Source organism: Engystomops pustulosus, chromosome 1 (assembly GCF_040894005.1).
Source record: "Engystomops pustulosus chromosome 1, aEngPut4.maternal, whole genome shotgun sequence".
NCBI lineage: Eukaryota > Metazoa > Chordata > Amphibia > Anura > Leptodactylidae > Engystomops > Engystomops pustulosus.
The window spans coordinates 53,742,446-53,764,034 of NC_092411.1; the positions used below are offsets into that span (position 1 = coordinate 53,742,446).

Consider the following 21,589-nt stretch of genomic DNA (forward strand, 5'->3'; position numbering starts at 1 on the left):
TTCCGTAAATGTTAATTATCAAGCTTTTTGGGTAGTTTTACTGGTCATTAAGCTGAAAACTGGCGTCGGCGATAAGAGGGTAAAGGGCAATATTATCATATGTTTGGGGTGGGGAAAGGGCCTATTAATGGGCGTGGCTTAGTAAAAGAAAGGGGAAGTACTTTTTGTCCCTCTTTGTTTTGCCAAAAAGAGGTATGATTTAATAATTTTGGGGGTTTAGGGCACATTGAGATTTACTGATTGATAAAATACCCTGTTTTTGAGTACATGCACAGTTCACATTTTGTACAATCTTATTCCCACAATGTTCCGTATGCGTCTATCACACAGCGAATACTGGTCTTCAATAAAATGGCCGCCAGATTACACAGCCATACAATTCCTTAGGCTGGTTTGACGACTTCCCGCGAGATCTTCCTGTCTGCAAACGAGAGGCGGAGTGAACGATCAGCACCATAGCTGTGGGAGTGGTTATACATTTTGCGGGCGGAGTCAGCATAGGGGCGGGTTGTAGTGAGTGCAGGGAGGCCTCTCACTACTTTACTGAACCCTGGACATGCGCACTGCGGCTCGTTGTGTGCCTCAGAGAAGATGGCGGCTCTGCTTTCTCGGTTGAAGGAGTAAATAAAAAGGGTGAGTGAAAGTAGATGTGTGGAGGATGGGTGGTCGGTGCGGGCTGGGTTTGGGTTGCGCTGCTGCCTCTTAGTCTGAGGAGAAGCTGATGTGTGCGGGTGGCGGCCGTGCCCAGAGAGGATGGCACATACACAAGGAAATGGAAGTGCCAGCCTTCACTGCCATAGTGTCAGCAGAGGGGGCACAGGTGCCAGGGGCTGTAGGCTATCCCTCTACTATCTGTACTGACTGCTGACACATGTGGGGGCTTCATGTGTGCAGTGTGTTCCCCAATCTGCTCTTCTGTTGGGGAAACAATGCCCCATAATGTGCCCATTAGTATTTGGTGGATTGCTGGGCGAGAGCAATCTATGTACTGTGCTATGGTATAATAATCTTATAACATAGCGCCATCATATTCTGTAGATTATAGTGTATATATCTAGACACAAAGCAAGTTACTGTAAGACTGCCATTTCTGATGCCAGCCGTGCCCAACAAAATGGTTGGCATATGGATCAGGATGTGGTGTTGAGCTCTGGGCTTCTTCATGCTTGGAGCTCATAAAATAAATATAAAATATGGTAAACAATATTCAAAAACTTCCCCAAAAATTCAGTGTGTAGCTCATGTGATGTCTGATGGCATGAGAATGCCTTCCCCTGTAGGAGCACCACATGTTCTCCATCATCTTCTCATCTGTGACCTACATGCACTGTCCTACAAATAGTTTCACTAATAGATAGATATTGGGAGAATAATCACAGCTGTACCTGTCCTGTACATGCAGGATCTTGTGTGGAAAATCCGCTACATAAAACATTACAAGTATATTATGAGATTTCTGAAAACACGCATACATGGGGCCCAGAAATGTACATGCAGTGCAAAGTTTCTCTATTAGTAATTTATGTGATTGTCTATGTTCTGAAGTTTGTACACAATCACAGTATTTTTATAATATGGGTCTGGGGGGTAATAATAACAAATCTCTCTCCAGTGCTCTGGTCCAGTAAAGTGCCACCAGTCACTGTCTAAGGCCTCATGCACACGGTTTTTCTGTTCTGTATATACAGCTGTACTTAATACATGAGCATGTATAGGTCCTTATCCTCCCACAGCTGCTGGTCTCCTCCTAACCACTCTATATACAGGTTTCATGCAGTGGACAAATGTATTTTGCAAGGGTTTTTTTTTCCTACATCCATGGTCTTCTTTGGGGTGTACGGACGGAATATGGTTAAATGGGACATGCTCTATATTTTGTTTACATCTCGCACACGGTACAGTGGGCAATACGGTCCATTCATATGTGCGATTGTATTGGCTATTGTAGATAATATGTGCTACCCGTATGAAAGCGGTACTGTGCTGAGATGTATATGTTTGTGTGCATGAGGCCTAGCGCAGTTTTTGTTTTTTATACAGAGGCGCAGCAGTGTTGCACGTTAACAGCCGCGCACCCACTACGGGTTGTAGCGGGATTGCAGCAAGCGACATGACATCACCGCCTAGTTTCTATATAGAAACGGAGGCCAGTGGTAATGGCTGCCTCTAAGCTGAACTGGAATGGAGGCAAATATGGCACATTTCTTAATTTTATACCCCCTTATTAAAAAAAAAAGTAATCCTGACTACACTTTACATAAAAAATGAGTTTACCTTGTGTTGTTTTCTGTATTGTTTTCGATGCGCACATGTTCATGCACTACCCTACTTGTTCATTCTTGTGAATACAGATACATTATGGATGAATAAAACTATTTGTATAATTCTGGGTGATTGCAGTTGACTGCAATAATATGGAGACATTTTTCCATATTCTTCTAAGGGGACGCTATATTGTAACAGCTTTACTATAAACCCATAAAACAGACTATTGCGCTAGTTTGAGTCAGTTCACATGTTCATATACTATAATGGGAATACACAGACTGCACCATATCCTATCCAGTAGGTCACTGCATTGGGCAGTGATGAGTGATTTCTATACAGAATATATATCTATATTCCACAATATATAAGTCTGATAGAAAGGCTTAAGCGCTGCTCTGAGAAACTTATTGCATTCCCTAAATTATGCGCAGTTGTCAAACACATAGTTGTGATGTCAAGCAGTATGTAACATCTGCCCATGGAGACTGAGTGTGAACTGACTCCTTCTGCAGCTGTTACATTGTATCCCTTCTCCTAATCAGATCTACGTGACCTATCACACTGGGGGACAAATAAAAAATTGCCTGGATATTGTGATTCTGGGTATTTTTGAGCTGCTGATTTGGTAAATACCTTTCATTACTTTTTAGCAGCTCTAGCTTTTGAGATGTTGATGTAATGACTACCTGGTTATTATAGTTATGGCTTATTACTGCGCAAATGTCCAGCTCATCGCAGAAAATCACAGAAATGAGGTTTCAGCAACCTGATGGAAAATCTCTAGTCTACAGCCACAAAATATGATTTCTATTTTTAAAATGTATTCAGCACAATATTGAGTGACCACTATTTTGAGCAGCAATGTGACGTTATTAATTACATGACAATAATTTAGCAAAAATTTTTTGTACAAAATTGTTTGACCACTAGTGACTAGTTTGAGCAGTGTATACCTTGTAAGGTGGCAATGCCTGATCTCCTCCAAAAGTAGAGGTGATACGAGGAAATGGGGGTCATTTGCAGAATCAGGGCCCAAACATAAACAGTTCTGACTTTTAAGGCACCAAAATTAGTGTCGCTCCAGTGTTATTTGTATACATTTACAGTATATATAGGGCCGCTGCTTTGTAAAATTGAATCCTGATTACTCTATTTAAAATGTAACTTTTTTTAAATTTATTTTTTTGTAACATGTGGGTGTTTGATTTGCTAGCTTTAGTAATATTTAGGGGTTGGTTTCATGGAGTTGTTCAGCTGATGCAGTATTTTACATGTAAAATGAAGCTGCACTGGCTGATTTATGTAAATCAGTGTGGAATTCTAGCTACTCATTCACACTGCGCATTCGTGTACTCTGTGTCATTAGGCCTCAGGTGCTCAACATTAACACACAAATAAAAGAAAGGGGGGAGGCCACTGTGATGTAAACACAACTTGTGTAGTCTGGTCCTGCAGTCACGTCACACCCTAAAGCCGTCCACTCACTTTACATGGCTCTCAGACGAACACTTGTCTAGCTAACGGCTATCTATTTGGAACATTTTATTAATCGTTAGCATAAAGGGATAACAATATGACCGGTGAGGGTCTAATAGCTGTGGACCTAAGAACAGGTCCTGTTTGCACTAATTGGCGGATCACCAATATAAGAATGCATAGTATGCAAAAAGCAGTGCTAGCCATTCTCCGGGAGTCACTTAGGTTCCTTTCACACAAACGTTTTTTGTTCATAAGGCCCAATTCAGATGAAAGTATGCTCGCCTGGGCAAATGTGCAGCCGAGTGCAGGAGAGAGGAGGAGGAGGAGGAGTGAGCAAGCGAGCGGCCGGTGCTGTAACACTGCCAAATATAGGACATGTTCTATACATGCTCCGGTGTTGGTGCTGTGAGATGACGTGTGCTCACTACCCCATGACCGGGAGCCATTGACATCAAGGGGGACCGATATTGCGGCCAGACATCAGTCCCCATTATGTACGTCTGAGGCCTAAGATCGCAAACTACGGCTCTCGTGACCCTATTTCCAACACGGGTTGGTTTGTGTTGTGAGCTTATATTGCTGCATGTAGATCCTGGGGATGTGCTGTGAGTGTCCTCTTGGCCTCGCACTTATGCCATTTTTATCCAACTAAAGCAAGAAGAGGGAAAAGATAACTCACTCTCTGTGTTCATAACTCTCATAGTAGTGATTGAGATTTCAGAAAACAGCCTAGCAAGCTGAGCATGCATGTGTTATTGTTGTGTACAGAATAGGTGTGGACTACATTATGAAAAAATCACAACTGTACATGGCCAAAAACTTTTTATTGTATTTCTGCACAATTTGGTTTTCAAATGGTGTAATAGCCTTGTGGTTTTGCATGTAATTGTTGGTTGTCCCAAAATCTGTTTTTGGGTCTCCATTGAATTCAGGGGATCAGTACAGTATCTGTGTTGTTGTGTTGGCAGCTGATGCCGGTGTTGACTTTGCTGCATTGTCTGAATAATACACTAGGTGTGACTTATTGAATCTCCTCCAGGGAAACCTCTTGTATTATGTGACTCTATGAAGCTTCAGGTCCCTGTTATTTTGGCATCTTTTTAAACACAAATTTTTACTTTCCCGGTGTTTAGTCTCACATTTGAGAACTCTTCATGGCTCTGAGTCTAATATGTGACTGGTCCCATATCTATACAGACTATTCTGTGCATAAATGAGATCCATATATGTCAGTTGTCTGTGACATGAATAGGATATTGATGTTGAAAACAGGATATGTTATTCCTATATTTCCTGCCGAAATTGTTGCCGTTTCCTGCAAAGACTCGTTCTGCTGATTATTGTCTATAATGTCATTCCCAGCAATGCTAGAGAATGACCCTTTTTTCTTCCAGATTTCTTACTACCTTGATTTATGGGACATTCTCCATTACAAGGGTGCGAAGGGCCCCTCTACATTTCTATTTATAAGACGGACTTTAGTTTACCCCATAATAAATGTGTGGTTCTTGTGACCACTGCACAATGACAGTCAAGCTTCATACACTACGTAGATCAGATTGAGACTTTAACAGGTTTTTCAAAGGTTTTTTACTGCCTGACATTAATAGATTTGGTCAAAACTAAACAATTTCTGAACTGGAAATTTGAAAAACATCTTATAAAGATGGACTGTGAAGCCCTCGCGTGGCAGTGTCCTCCTTCTACTTTTTCTTGTCCATGGTGGTTTTATATATTTTGTACTTTCATTTGCCCTCGTCTTAAAGGGATTTTCACACAAAGCAAAGTTAGGCTCTATCTACGCTATACTGCCTAACTTGCTGATCAGTGGGGGTTTCGGTGCTAAGACCCCTGCAGATCCATCGCTTTGTCAGATTAACCGTTTTGCTCCATTAATCTCTATGGAGCTGACGGAAATTGCCGAGCGCCGCGCTCACTGATCTCTGTCAGCTCCATAGTGATTAATGGAGCAGAACGGTCATCCACAACCGTTTGCTCCATTAGCCCGAGGAGCAGCAAGGGGTCCGTTGGACCCCGTTTTTTGCGATCTGTGGGGGTCTCAGCATCCTGTAGATAGGGCCTAACTTTAGTTCATGGGAAAACCCCTTTTAATGTAACTTTTGTCAACAACCTTTTTGAATCTCCATCTTCATGGAATTAATGGTGCTTAATAATGAAGTACTGAACCCACATTGATTTCAATGGTATAGTCGTTAATAATAGTAATAGTTCTTATTAATCTTTATATAGAGCCAGCCTATTCCGTAGCGCTTTACAAATCTCGTCCGACATATACAAATATAATATAAGAGTACAAACAGTCATACGGTACAATATGAGCGAGGGCCCTGGTCACAAGAGCTTGCAGTCTGTGGGGATGAGGGGGTGAACATAAGATATTTAACTGAGTTTCCAGATTATTTTTACAATTCTCTGACTGTGTATATGTAACACATGACCCTCCTGCTCCGATATTGTACTGTTTGCCATAATATGACATCGTATGATGTGTGGTCCAGATCTTTTGCTCTTCGTGTTGGAGTTGTCTGTAATGATATCCATGCAGGGAGCTTAGTGGGCACGAGTCTTATCTCCTGCTGAGGTCAGGGTTTGCGCTTCCTGCTGAGAGTTATTCTGTCCCTTCTGCTTTTGCAGTCTGCTGCTTGAGATGTGCAAATCTCCTGCTGTTAGAAGATTACATTAAAAACTTGCCTAAAGACGTCTTGTTTGGTTGGTAATGACGGACATTAGTGTCTTGTTTTTTGTTCGTCTTGTGAAGCAAAGTAAATTGTTACATTGACATAATGTCTATTCCTATTGTTTCATCTGACCTTGTTATTACTGACATGTATGATTTTAATTGTATATGTACCCCCTGATCTGTAAACTTCTGCAGAATATTTTGTTACTGTCTTATAAATAAAGTTATTTGTGCTTTTTTGAATGTTGCCTAGCGAGAATCTGCCCAGGAAATTAACCCACCCAAAATAAATACTTTATTAAAAACTATGATTAAAAAGCATTTCCCTCATCCCTAAATGGTTCTTTTCCATGGCTGCAGTGTTAAAAAAAAAAAAATCAGTTTGTAAACTTATATGCAACTCACCAGACGTGAGTTCAATGTTAGTAATGGGGTCCTGCATATGCAGTGTTTACAGCACTGCCTTGTTTCCCTAATCCTGATTGACAGGTCTCCACTACGACATGCTGCTGTCTGGAACATTGAGAGAGAGGGATCTGTTATATCACTGGCCACTTCATGTCATGTGACCAGGTTGATGTAATCTAAACTCCTGTTACATTTGAATCGTCAGCCCCATGTATGTATCTGATCACATAAAATTGCAGCATGCCAATACATGTGATGTATGTTTAACCCCTTCACGCTCCGTGACGGATATATCCGCCATGGAGCTGTGAAGGTTGTATGAAGAAGGCTCACGGGCTGAGCCTTCTTCATACAGAGATGGGCTTTGCTGCATATCGCAGCAAAGACCCATCACTATCACCCGCGGTCGGCGCTTGCAAAGTCGCCGGCGGCACTTTAAATTTGGCGGCGCATGGGCACAGACACATTAGGTATCGCCGCGTCCCAAAATGCCCGATCTATCAAAATATAAAAACGGTTATTGACAGCGGTGACCTCCGGAACGGCAAATGGCGCCCAAATGTCCAAAACGTGACTTTTACACCTTTTTAGATAACATAAAAAATGATCAAAATGTCGCACAGTCCTCAAAACGGTAGCAATGAGAACGTCGCCTCATTTCGCAAAAAATGACCCCTCACACATATCCATGTGCCAAAGTATGAAAAAGTTATTCGCGTCAGAAGATGGCCAAATTTTTTTTTCTTTTTTGTACACATTCGTTTAATTTTTGAAAATGTATTAAAACGCAATGAAACCTATATAAATTTGGTATCACCGCGATCGCACCGAACCAAAGAATAAAGTAGAGGTGTTATTTGGAGCGCAGAGTGAAAGTCGTAAAAACTGAGCCCACAAGAACGTGACGCACATGCAGTTTTTTTCAGTTTTTCCACATTTGGAATTTTTTTTGTGGCTTCCCACTACATGGCATGGAATAATAAATAACATCATGGGAAAGTAAAATTTGTTACGCACAAAATAAGCCCTCACACAGCTCTATACACGGAAAAATGAAAAAGTTATGGATTTTTGAAAATGTAGAGCGAGAAATTAGCGAAAATACCCTGCGTCCTTAAGGGGTTAATTGATATCATGTTTACAATTTCAAATTGTTGTAACTACTAACACTTATGTCATTGCCAAAAACTCAATAACGTTTTTTGAACACAATATCATGGCATCACAATATCATGGCATCACCTGTGATGCCAGATAATATAAGAAACATGTTTTAGCTAAAAGAAGCTTTGGGAACACGTGACAGGTTTCCTTGAAGGCAATTTCACAAGAGTGTAGGGTAAGTTATTCAATGTAATAATTTAATAATTATAAGGCTAATGGTGAACAGACAATGTAGCTATAATATGGGTGCAGAAATAACCTATTTTTGCTTTGTTTCTACTATCATTTACCTTATACTCCAGCTGACTGGCTGTATACTGTGTCAGGAGGCTGGCTATATACTGGGGGACAGGGACTGCTGTGACCAATTCATTTCCCACCTGAGGCTGATTTTTGAGTCAAAAGCTAGGTACCTCAGCTTATACTCAAGTCGGTTTATACTTGAGTACATATGGATTATATTTTATTTAATAATAATAATTCTTTATTTATATAGCGCACACAGATTACGCAGCGCTGCACAAAGCATGCCAAATTATTTCAATTAAAACGTATAAATTATCATCCAATACATTAGTACCATATATACTGTGCTGAGAAAACCCACCCCGGCTTATACTTGAGTTTTCTTCTTATAAGCTGGACATTCTTTGGGGAGGGGCTGCTGACTATATACTGGGGGGGGGGGGGGAACCGTGTGACTAGTTTTTGGGATAATTTTGTAAGGTTTTAGCCTAGCCTGATTTATCTCCATGGTTGATATATGAGACGTGTGAGACTGTTTTGGTTTTTTGGAGACTTTTTTGTCTGAAGAGTTGTACAAAAGTCTCAAATGTTTAAGCAACCCCATGCCCGACCCTGCTCTGGAGGTTATTTGCACCAACATCATGATTGGTGAACATTTTTAAATGCCCACATCTGGAAACTTATGACAAATCCGATGCTCCGCCGAAAGAAACCAACATGACAAACTTTGTGAAACTGCAACAAATGTCGCAAAAAAAGCGCAAAAATATTAAAAACTTGTCTGGTTAATGCACTGGACTTTTCACTTGACTTTTCCAATTATTATGTAAAGCTGCACATAGATGACTTCAGTGCCGTCCTTTTCTATGTAACTGCATAGACGAGGGAGAGTCTAGGAGAAAGTAAGAAATAACAGTACAGCTTGCAGTGATATACTTTTCTAATGTCTGTGTGTGTAAAAAAAAAAAAAAGAATATATATTTGGGGTAGAAAACTTGTGTGTGTGAAATAACCCTAAGATGGAGTTATATGTGGGTGTTGGTTGGGTTGGAGTGTGTGAACTGTGTGGAAGTTTGTGTAATGGTCGGAAGACATTTCCTGGTTTTGCCATCTTCTTAATCAGCTTCTGTTCTTTGCGGAGCCTTTTGATGGCAGCTCCAGTGACAACTTGCTAATTAAACGTCCAGAATGTATTGTTAGGACCTTGAGAACTAGACTCGCCTCATGCAGCCGTCTTCCAAGTGTGCTCCAAGTGCCAGAAAGTGAAAAGAAAGAACTGAGAGGAGGTAAAAGGCTTCTTGTGTTCTCCATGGAGGAACCAGCTTGTGTTCCACTGTATTTGCATATAAAAGTATCCCTGTGCATGGATGTTTTCTAGAGCTGCCCCTTCCTTCTGCTGTAGGATAAAGGACAAGATTTTTTTGCTTGTATTTGTAAGTCTTAATTATTTGTGAGTGGGTCTGTCATAGAAGAGGGCATAGATATTGGGATTCTCTGGTTTAACGTGAATAACATTTAAGTTTTATCAATACTTATCTAATTTTATGATGGCAGTGAATGGCTTGCATATTGCTGCGTTGTATAGGAATGGGTAAAAAGGTTAATTTATAGGCTATAGCTTTTCTTTTATATTATATAGATGGGAATTGCCCTGTTTTCGCCTCCCTGCAGTAGTCGCTCACAAATTATTTTCTTGTCAAAGTGCAGCAGCAGATGTGACTCATTGATAGTCCTTTGTGCTGTGCACATGTTCAATATTATTCATGGACTTTTGATCTTATCCTATCCGAGAGGAAAAGTTGTGAATGTAACAAAGTATAACCTTTTATTAGATCACTAAAATCATGAATGTAATCTTACACTAATCCGTGAAATGACTAGTACGGCATTATTTGTGTTTGTCATACTTTTATAATAGCCACGTCAGCCGTAGAGTAGCAACTGGGGATGCAAGTATTGGTAGGGGTCCCTCTTAAGAGTTGTTAGACCCCTCCTGTAGTAGGATAATGTCCCGTTTAGTAGTTTGTTGTGGGAATCTAGAAGCAGCAGGCTGTGCAACGCAGAAGACTTACGGTGAAACTGCAAAAGGCTCATTAAATCAGTTATGGTTCCTAACCTCCTTGAGGTTAGTAGGTCACAGAAGACACTAGCGTCGCTAACATATAGCAGGGCGCGGCACTTTGCTTGAGCTAGCTATTGCTGTGTGAGAAGATCGCTTAGAATGGTAAAACACTGCGTCTACATATGTCTGACACTGTCTCTCAAATCGCTTGCGTCCACGCGACTAGGACCATCGGCTGGATTGTACTATTTACACTCAATGTCTACGATCCTGCGCTGATGCCAGGTACATTCACTAACATTGTCCCTCTAAACTGTGGCTATGGATAACAAAGGATGTCAAGAACACAGGTTCCCCTAGAAGAGGCCGGGGAGACCTGGCGAAACCCGTGTCGGGACATCCTTTGTTATCCATAGCCACAGTTTAGAGATACTAATCAGAGGGACAGTGTTACTGAATGTACCTGGCATCAGCGCAGGATTGTAGACATTGAGTGTAAATGGTACAATCCAGCCGACGGTCCCAGTCGCGTGGACGCATGCGATCTGAGACATAGTGTCAGCGCTGCGGATGTGTATGTAGACGCTGTGTTTTACCATACTAGCCGCAATCTTCTCGCGCAGCAATAGCTAGCTCACGCACAGTGCCGCAACGCTGGTGTCTTCTGTGACCTGCTAACCTCAAGGAGGTGGTCACCAGAGTCTTGTGCGTCGCACAGCCTGCTTCTTCTTGATACCCACAACAAACTACTCGTGGGACGTTATCCTACCACAGGAGGGGATATAACAACTCATAAGGGGACCCCTACTTGTGCTTGCATCCCCAGTTGCTACTCTACAACTGAAGTGGCTAGGATAAAGTATGGCAACACAAATAGTGCCACACTGGTTATCTCACGGATTAGTGTGAGATTAAATTCATGATTTTAAAATTTATATTTTATTACACTCACAACTTTTCTTTACCCCCAATCTTTATTTTTTGAGTGTTTGCCAGACTGAACACATAACCCTCCAAAACCTATCCTATCCGAGAAAATCGCAGCATGCACTACTCTACACCTGGTCATGACTGAAACTTGGCCATTGAAGTTGAGAATTCGGATGTCATCCTGGCGCAATCAGTTTTTCACTTACACGTTTCTGGAAAGTATCTCTGAGCTGTAAAAATTGGGTATGAAAACCTGACATAAGGCTACTTTCACACGTACGTATGGGGGACGTATATATGCCCCCCGCACACAGCAATAAGCGACCGGTGTCCTACGGGAGCGGTACTGTGCGGCACCATACTGTTCCGTAGCCGGGAGAAAGATACATGACCTATCTTTTGCCGGAATACGGCGACGTGCAATATATATTACTAAGGAGGGGGCGAAGGTGAGCGGAGCTACGGTACGGCGGCATACATCGTGTGAATGTTGCCTAACCCTGATGATTCCTGGACTACAAAACGGACTAAAATCTGAAGAAATTAGTTTTTCACTGACCAAAATCTTCACTTTCATTTTTGTACATGTTGGCCAAACCTAGTAATTCGATGCTCTTTCCATAACACTGATAGTAGTAAGGAACAATGTATCACAGTGAATGACTTGGCTTCTGAAGTTACAGACTGTAGTTTCGCTCTGCTTCGTTTACATAACACCTATTTATGAGCCAATGATTTGGGAAATTATTTGTGGTGCAGGTTTGATGCAGAAGAAATAAAGCATGATCTATTTTTCAGACCTACCACAGCCGAGGGGTTACAGTAGACCAGGGGTGCACAACCTTTTGCCAAGAGCTGCATTGTCATACCGCTACCCTTCAGGGGGCCGCGCTACTAACCCTAGATGGCCCAAAATCCTTAGTACAGAGTAAATACCCTTCAGAAACCACTACTGCATAATACTGCATTTGTAAAATAGGTAACATAGACCCCAGAGCAGATTACAATACAGCGCACAAACAAGACAATATTAATGATGGTGGAAATTGTCTGAACCCACACAGCAAGTAATTGTGAATAACCAGGTAATTTTAACTTATTTGCTGCACAGGCCGAATCTAGGAATATAACTGCTATAATACTTCCCCCCTATGTACAGGAATATAACTGCTATAATACTTCCCCCCTATGTACAGGAATATAACTTACTATAATACTGCCCCCTATGTAAAAGAATATAACTACTATAATACTGCCCCCTATGTACAAGAATATAACTACTATAATGCTGCCCCCTATGTACAAGAATATAACTACTATAATGCTGCACCCTGTGTACAAGAATATAACTACTATAATACTGCCCCTCTACGTACAAGAATATAACTACTATAATACTGCCCCCTATGCACAAGAATATAACTACTATAATACTGCCTCCTATGTACAAGAATATAACTAGTATAATACTGCCCCTATGCACAGGAATATAACTACTATAATGCTGCCCCCTGTGTACAAGACTATAACTACTATAAAACTGCTCTTCGCCCCTCCACAGACACCTAGTCCCCCCCCCCCGATGTTCTCTCTCTCCTCATTCAGATAGCCCCCCCCCCCCCCCACTGCCTCCAGTTCTTGCCCCATCTACATTAATTTTTTTCAAATCGCACTCACTTACTGTTTCTGTATGAACCCGTGAATTTTCTGCAACAAAATCTGCATGTAATCTGCAACATGTACAGAGGTCTCATTATCAGGCTTCCCTTTTCATTACTGAGCCCTTGCTGGTCCCAATGTTTTTTTTCTGACTTCCTTTCTATTTTTTTTTCCATTTATCCCATTAACTGATATTTCTGGCTCCCCCCTCAGTAAAGACAGTACAGATCTAAATCTACCATCAAAATCCATCATGATAAACCAGGGCACTTTCTCATAGATCCAGGCACTGTGGTAATCTTATACTTCTTATCCATGGGCTCCTACCTTCTAAAAATCAACATTTAACATCATGCTATGAGCCAGAAGAACTCCAGAGTGAGGGCGCAGAGGGGAGAGGGAGACAATATAACATCCTGTGAAGCTACAGCATGGAGGGACACCCCCACCCCAGAGCTTTTCTGGCTTATTAATATAATTTTAAAAGTTGATTTTAGAAGGAAGCAGTCCATGGATAACAAATATAAGAAGATTTCCACAGTCACGGTGCCTGGATCTATTAGTAAGTGTCCCTGGTTTTTCTTGATGGATTTTTATGGTAGATTTCCTTAAAGGACACCTGTCATCAGGTCTGTGTCACTTGTCCTGTCACTACTACCTGTTGGAGCAGCTCACAAGGATCCCATCCCAACCTTTATATAGTTATTTCATACATTAATCATTGTAAAATCATCTATTCTTTATCATGTAAATGAGGCTGGTCACATGGTCAGAGGCAGTGATGTCACCCCTGTTACCCCTCCCCTCTCCTCCCCCTGCTCATGTCTGTGTGTAATGTATAGTAAAGCATCTGCTGACATGCTGCATCCTCCTAATACACAGAGACACAGACATCAGCTACACATGTACCTGACATGTTCTGCTGTAACATGGCTGCCTGGAGCTGCTGTATCTCTCCTATACACACACACATGCACACACAGGCTGCAGGGGGTGTGGCCACCAGCACCAGGAAGCACATCATTATACAGCCTCACATCATTATACAGGCTGTCAGTCATGCACTGGGGGTGTGGCTGTGCCTCCCACTCATGAATAGAGTGGACAGCTTGAATATGCTAATGCTTCATTGGACATTTCACAGGTCATTTGCATACAGCTTTAGGACCTCATTGCTTAGGTTTACAGGCATGTAGAGGGACAATGAAGGGATAGAGGCAATGCTCTCTAATGGCAGTTTATGAAAATATATTTAGTTTAGGGGGGTTATTTTGCATGACGGGTTCTCTTTAAAAGGATGCAAGGAGTTTTGGCTAGAGAAAGGTGGCGAAAGGTCAAGCTTTACGTTTTGGGGTGGTTCCATTATTCCATCCCTTTGGTGGTTTGGCCCCTGCTCTTGTACCAGTGTGGTCTGCTGTGAGAGTGGCAGCTTGTAAAGCGTATAATGGTGTCACTGTAACACGCATGTAATTAATACGTATTTATAAATTCTGTTATAGGATTTCAAACACTATGGTGTTACAAGAATCTTCAGCGACTATTTCAAAATAACCAAATCGGTGTTGTGCCTGAAGCTGGGCACGCACGGTGTGATGAACTACTTGCTTGGTATCTGTGACGAGAGAGACGAAGGGAGAGCGTTCCGGTGAGTAGTGTTTTGGTATTTTTTCACAGGACAAAAAAACTAATTTTCTAAGGGTATCTGAGATTGCACACAATACATACAACATAACGGCAAATGTGCTTCTAAGAACAAACACCCCTTTTCCCTATTTTTCTACAAAAGAATAGTGCATGCACATACACCAACATTGTATTTTTTTGATTTTTCACCTAAACCCCTACCCAACTTTCATTCATATTAAGTATTTTTCTTAAATTTACATAGAACTCTATGGTGAAAGGCTGCTGGAGTGAATTAGGAGGTTTCTTTGTCGCCTAACGTGATTTATTCACATAGATGCTGATTAGTTTGCGACCGCATATACATCCCCACAGACGGGTGTGTGAATGCACCCTTAACCTTAAAGTGCATGAGCATATATACTATTGTGATGTATTGATTTATTGTTTTTATTATTAAACAATAACAAATACTTGAAAAACAAAATTGAGGTTTTTATTGTGGCTGTTTACAGAGGGTGCGCGTTGCATTTTTTCTGTTTTATATTTGATCCTGTTGCCTATTGCTTTTGAGACGATTATTCTCTACTTTCTGTGTGCGTCTATGACAGACATAGCTGCTAGTCTCTCCTTTATGGGCACACACTGCACAATTTATTCATTTATTTCCTTTGGTACCCTTCAAGGGAAACATAGTTTTAAAGGGGGGCGGCGGGCAAGCCATAAAGAAATGGTGACATCTTTTCAATATGTGTAAAAGTTATGAAAACCTTACATACTTGTTTATCCTTCTTCGATCTTTACAATTCTTGTAGCAGTGAAGAGGTTGTAAGATGGATAATGATGTCCATGTTTTTGGATATCATTGGTGCACCAGGGAATCGTAACCTGACAGGCCACACGCCATCGCTGGTGTTTTCATCTTCACTATCTAATATTTAGTATGCTAATTGACCAAAAATAAATTCTGATAGATAAAAAATTAGCAATTAGAAAAATCTCTGCATAAAGTTCTTTAAAGGGGTCTTCCAAACACAGCGCCTCTCCTGACCATGCTTTGTGCTGGTATTGCAACTCTGCTCCATTAATCTCTAAGCAGTTAAATTGTAATACTACACACACCATGGTCAGGCAGATTTAAAAGGAACCTCTCATTTTACTAAACACAGGTTACAGAAGCCCATTTACAGCTGCAGTGCAAGTCTGCCTTTCTGCTTTCTTCAAGCATTTGCATTACAATATAATTGAGTGTTATAACTTACCTTGTACCCAGACAGAATCCTCTGTTTAGTCCCAGGGGCTGGGCCTTGGTTTGGATGCATTTCAAAAACATGTGACTTGTCTGTGCTGCAGACTGCTCAGCTTTTGGCCCCCACCTTTGTGATAACAGAGGGCCGTTACTAGGGGGCAGGTAAGCCCCATTTACACTGATATGGGAATACAGGTAATTTATTTATTTTTTTTTAAATAATGCATTGAAGAAATGTTTTTTGGGGGTAAGGGATTAAATTAACTGTAGGTAGTAGCTGAGGTGGGAATACCCCTTTAATCTTTTCAATCTTCCATGCTGAAGGTTAGATTTCCTGATTGCTGTTCTGGGTATATAGACAGTAGTTTTTACATTCCTTGTATTCACTGTATATCAGACACATACAGTGATGCCAGCTTGTGTCCATATGAAAAATGTTTTCTGTGCTGGCTTTCTGTAGAGGAGAGCACAGTCTACTCTGCTTTCCTTTTGCAGGTGAAATGTGAGTATCCTAAAATAAAAAAAGAACACATTACTGCTGAAGTTTGCACCAGTGCTGAGATAAGGGGAACAGGTAAGTTTAATTAAAGAGAACCTGTCAGGCAAAATAACCCCCTAACCTAAATATATTTTCATAAACTGCCATTAGAGAGCATTGCCTCTATCCCTTCATTGTCCCTCTACATGTCTGTAAACCTAAGCAATGAGGTCCTAAAGCTGTATGCAAATGACATGTGAGATGTCCAATGAGTCATTAGCTTATTCATGAGTGGGAGGCACAGCCACATCCCCAGTGCTTGACTGACAGCCTGTATAATGATGTGAGGCTGTATAATGATGTGCTTCCTGGTGCTGGCGCCCCCTGCAGCCTGTGTGTGTATAGGAAAGATACAACTGCTCCAGGCAGCCATGTTATGGCAGAACATGTCAGGTACTTGTGTTGTTGATGTCTGTGTCTCACACACGTCTGGTGTATTCATAAGGGGGCAGTCAGAGGAGACGGTGATTGGCGCATGAAGCCTGTTATTCTCTGTTGTGGGTGTGTATGTAGCAGAGGAGAAGGCAGCGCCTCCGAACGCCCCCTCAAGCTTACAGCGGTCCGGCATTCAGAGGGTATGCCGCTGCAGTGTTTGGTAGCGGACAGGGGAAGAAGCAGAGGAGGGGGGAGGCAGTTACTGCCTCCTAGTCTCGCCCACTCATAAATACCCTGGACCGCTGTTTAACACTACTACATTTGGGGTAGCGCTAGGAGCTGCTTACTTTAGTAAGCATTTCCCAGAGCGATATTTTTTTATTTTATTTTTTTTTGGGTGGCAGTTCCTCTTTAAAGAAAACCTACTATTTGATTAGATGCATTATGAACTCAACATACCTCGAGAATGCTGTAGCTACACTGATGCAGGCATATATCTTGTTTAATCCCTGTGCTGAGTGGTTTTGCTGAAAAAAGCTATTATACGATTATGATAATGAAGCTCTTTCGCTTCTGTGCCAGGGCTCGGAGCTTTTCCTTTCACATTAGTTATGCACTGCACCAGCCGATGATGCAATCACTGTTCTCCCTGCGAGGCAGAAAAATCAATTGCTGCACCATCCCCCAGCTGCTGTGATCCAGCTCAGGTTGATTAGTCCTGTCTTGGATGTTCAGAAAGCTCCTGTGTATTGTGGATCCTGCTTTCCCAAAGTCATGAATTTTATAATTTGTTTTTTCATTAAAACCTCTCAGCACTCAGAGATCAAACAAGATATGTTTCTGCATCAGTGTAGCTACAGCATTCTCAAGGTATGTTTGGTTCATAATGCATGAAATTGAATGGTAGATTTCCTTTAAAGAATTCAACCATGATAAATCAGGGACACTTACTCACAAATCCAGGCACCATAACCTTGTTCATCAATTGCCTCCTTCTTTCTAAAATGAACTTTTAAAATTATGCTAACAAGCCTGAAGAGTTCCTGGGGTAGTTACCAGAGCACCCCCCCCCCTCACCCATTGTGTGCTGAAACTTACAAATTGCATCAGGCGGATGGAAGGAAGGAGGGGAATGTAACAACCTGTGAATCTGCAGCCAGCGGGAGCTCTGCTCACGGCCACCAGAGCCTTCAAGACTCATTAGCATAATTATAAAAGTTGATTTTAGTGAGCCATGGATAACAAATATAAGAAGACCACAGTAATGGTGTCTGGCTCTATGAGTAAGTGTCCTTGGTTTATCATGCTTCTTCTTGATGGTAGATTTTCACTAAACACTTCTGTGCCAGGACAGTATAAAGCCAGGGCAGGCTCTGGGCTTTGCCTTTTGAGGCAGGGCTGTGCATTAGGCCTCCTCCTCCCAGGCATAACTTTGCTTGGGCCCCAGAAAAGGCTCTAATACCTCCTATATGTGAGGAACACCTTTCACCCTGTGAAATAAAAGGTTGCCACCCCTTTGGCTAATACGTGTTGACATGTAACCTTCTTTGGGCCCATATCTTAGTATTATAGGTGGACAGATAAGAAGTAGTGAATAAAAATGCCACCAAATGTACCAGGGGCACAGCGCCCAGTGGAGGTCTGGCATTTGTATGTATGAAGTCTAGTGAGAGCTGTGGTGTGTGCGGTGTGTGATGCCATGACTGCTGCTGTCACCATGTCTGGCAGCATCTCCTCCTCCTCCTCCTGCAGCAGTGCGCGCCCCCGCTAGCCCCGCCCTCTCCTCTCACCTCTGCTGCCGCTGCTGGGTGTGTGGGAGCGGTCACGTGATCGCGGCTGGTCGGGGGCGCGCCCGCTGTGCAGCAGTCAGGCAGGGAGGCAGCAGGATGGAGAACCCGGAGATCACGGACATGATGATGATGATGGGGTAGGTGCGGGGCTGGAACCGGGCGCCTCTCTGTGTGGACGGAACCGAGTGTCAGTGTAACGGGAGAGGCTGCGCCTCCATCTCCTCCCGTGCCCTTTGTGGACAGCGCCGCGCACAGCTGACTGTCAGGGCCATGGAGAAGGCATCAGGAGATGTGTATGGAGCACTGCGCTGTGTCACACAACAAAAGGGGGTGGTGTGTGCACGTCTGTCACCCGGCCATTGTCCTAGCATCATGTCACTGCAGAGAGAGGGCTGTGCTGCCCATCATGGCGATGCAGAGGGATGCCATCATCACCTTGTGCTGGTGCCCGACTACACCTGTGTACATGTATGTAGTGTGCTGTACAGTGACATAATCCCCGCAGCGGCTGTGTGTGCACTATGATGTCTAGGTCACCAGCACAGCTGGGGCGTCTTTCCTGCACATCCCATAGCCTCATCCGCTCTTATCCTTACAGGAGATTGGATCTGCAGAGAAAAAATCATCTGTCACAATATTGTTTCGTCTTCCTTGTATTTGTCTGTAGTAAACCTGTAAAAAAAAAAAATATATAAATTCTATATTTAATATTATATGACAAGATATAAAAGCCATTTGCATACTTCTCTGCATCAGAGCTTGACATTTCCCAGATACATGTTCCATGGGTATAGTCGTCTGTTATGTATGTTATTAGCTGTTCTATAGATGTTATGATACATGGCATAGCCTTATACTTCCCTGTATGCTGCCTCATTACTGCATGACAGGCCCCAATCAGCATCTTTCCAAATAGATTTTAGAAAGGACATGTCCAATAGTAATTGTGCAGCGCCTTTTTGCACCTTAGCTTCTGCATGAATACCATGACTATGGCGACATCAGGTCTTTTGCCTTTAAGCTGAGATTGTCTGAAACTCGCACATTGGTTTGACAAGGTTTTTGAAAGGTAGGGAAATAGTAATATCCATTGGTGAATGTTGTCATAGGTTTCCCAGTGGAATAAAAGAGTAATAGTGGAGAATTGTGTGGGTTTTTGTGTAATAAAGGTTTAGATTAGGCAGGCGTGGCCGCATAGTGGTAAGGTGCCTTTGGTGTTGTCATGGGAATCTTAAATGGATAAGAAACCGCTTCATCCTAATATTTAGTAGATTGGATTGTGACAGTCATGTGTATGGGCTCAGAAATAAGAACATGTAATGCTGACCTCATAGCCTGAGGCTCCATTACTGAGACATTATCAGCTGGCACATTCGGCACAAGTGTAAAAAAAAAAAAAAGTGTGTATATTGTATTTCTAAATAAAGGGGACATTTGATTTCTTCTAAATGATTGATGGGAATGAGAAGACCCTGATTTAATGGAGAATCCCTTTTTTTACCTGCATTATACCATTTATCTGTTATTCCTACTGAAAATGTATTTATTAAATGTAATAACTTGGATATTAATATTCCTCAGCTGGTAACCAGCTGTCAATTTATTCACAATCTTCTTGTAGGAATAACTGAGGAATGATTGGCTGTATGTTCCTTTGCTTTGTTATTAGCGTTTGTATGAGGGGCATGTACAGTGTTTGGGTGTCAGCAGTATACTATCAGTATGTCTATGTCATACAATGTGTGTGGGGTGCATTGTGATGTAGTGAAGGAGTCTCCTTCTGTGTTAGAACTTGCTCTTTTCTTTCAAGTGAGATGCTCTGTAAACAAGATACCTACAGTCTACACGGAGTGTGTGACTGCCTTTGATTTTATGATTATGTCAGTGTCTTTGAAGTTTTTTGCATGTGACGTTTTGTTTAGTCATTCTGCATTTTAGTTTGTTCTTTGTTGCTCTTGCTATGACCAATGTCTGCATCGATTTTATTCTTGTGTTGTATGAGATGAGGTTACAGTGTGTAAAGCCATTGTCCCTCAATCTAGTATTACTCAGAGACTAAAGGTCACCTCTTGATTATACATCATTTAGTCATTAGGGACACAAATTCCACTTTATAAAAGTATAATTCCCAACATATCACTGTTTAGAACAGTAGACTGAAGCTTAAAGGGGTATTCCCACAAAGATAAGTTTCTTATATGTACTCAGGATCAGAGGTCGCATTAACGCCTCACCACGCGTCATAGACGCGTGATGAGGCGCCATTACCCCCCAAAATAATTGCCATGCGTAAAGTTACGCTTGGCAATTATTCCTTGCAGCGCGCAGGCTGAGCGACCCGGCGCGCGCTGCAAAAGAGGTAAATGTCGCGCGATCACAGCGTGCGCCGGACCGCTCAGCGCGACACTTGACACAGTGATCTGTGTCAGCAGCGCTCCGGAGCGAGAGCGCAGGCCCCGCGATACCTGTGGACAGCGGGGCTGCTGCTCCCTGTCCTGCTCCATCTCTACGTGCCCGCAGATCCGGACGGGTGAGTGTGTGATTGTAGGTGTAGTGTTCTGTGTGTGCAGTGTAGTGTAGTGTTCTGTGTGTGCAGTGTAGTGTAGTGTTCTGTGTGTGCAGTGTAGTGTAGTGTTCTGTGTGTGCAGTGTAGTGTTCTGTGTGTGCAGTGTAGTGTTCTGTGTGTGCAGTGTAGTGTAGTGTTCTGTGTGTGCAGTGTAGTGTAGTGTTCTGTGTGTGCAGTGTAGTGTAGTGTTCTGTGTGTGCAGTGTAGTGTAGTGTTCTGTGTGTGCAGTGTAGTGTAGTGTTCTGTGTGTGCAGTGTAGTGTAGTTTTCTGTGTGTGCAGTGTGGTGTAATGTTCTGTGTGTGCAGTGTAGTGTAGTGTTCTGTGTGTGCAGTGTAGGGTAATGTTCTGTGTGTGCAGTGTAGTGTAATGTTCTGTGTGTGTAGTGTAGTGTTCTGTGTGTGTAGTGTAGTGTTCTGTGTGTGCAGTGTAGTGTTCTGTGTGTGCAGTGTAGTGTTCTGTGTGTGCAGTGTAATGTTCTGTGTGTGCAGTGTAATGTTCTGTGTGTGTAGTGTAATGTTCTGTGTGTGTAG

The 21,589-nt window shown here is 42.2% G+C and overlaps 1 protein-coding gene across 2 annotated transcripts in view; it reads left to right on the top strand.

The window, feature by feature from the left end:
• The first annotated feature begins 503 nt into the window (after nucleotides 1–503).
• Nucleotides 504–21,589, top strand: part of APC (APC regulator of WNT signaling pathway) — an 88,838-nt gene continuing 67,752 nt past the window's right edge. For both annotated transcript variants that reach the window (XM_072140642.1, XM_072140651.1), the window contains exons 1-2: nucleotides 504–633; nucleotides 14,417–14,562. The gene's annotated coding sequence lies outside the window, so the exon portion shown is untranslated. The remainder of the gene's footprint in view (nucleotides 634–14,416; nucleotides 14,563–21,589) is intronic.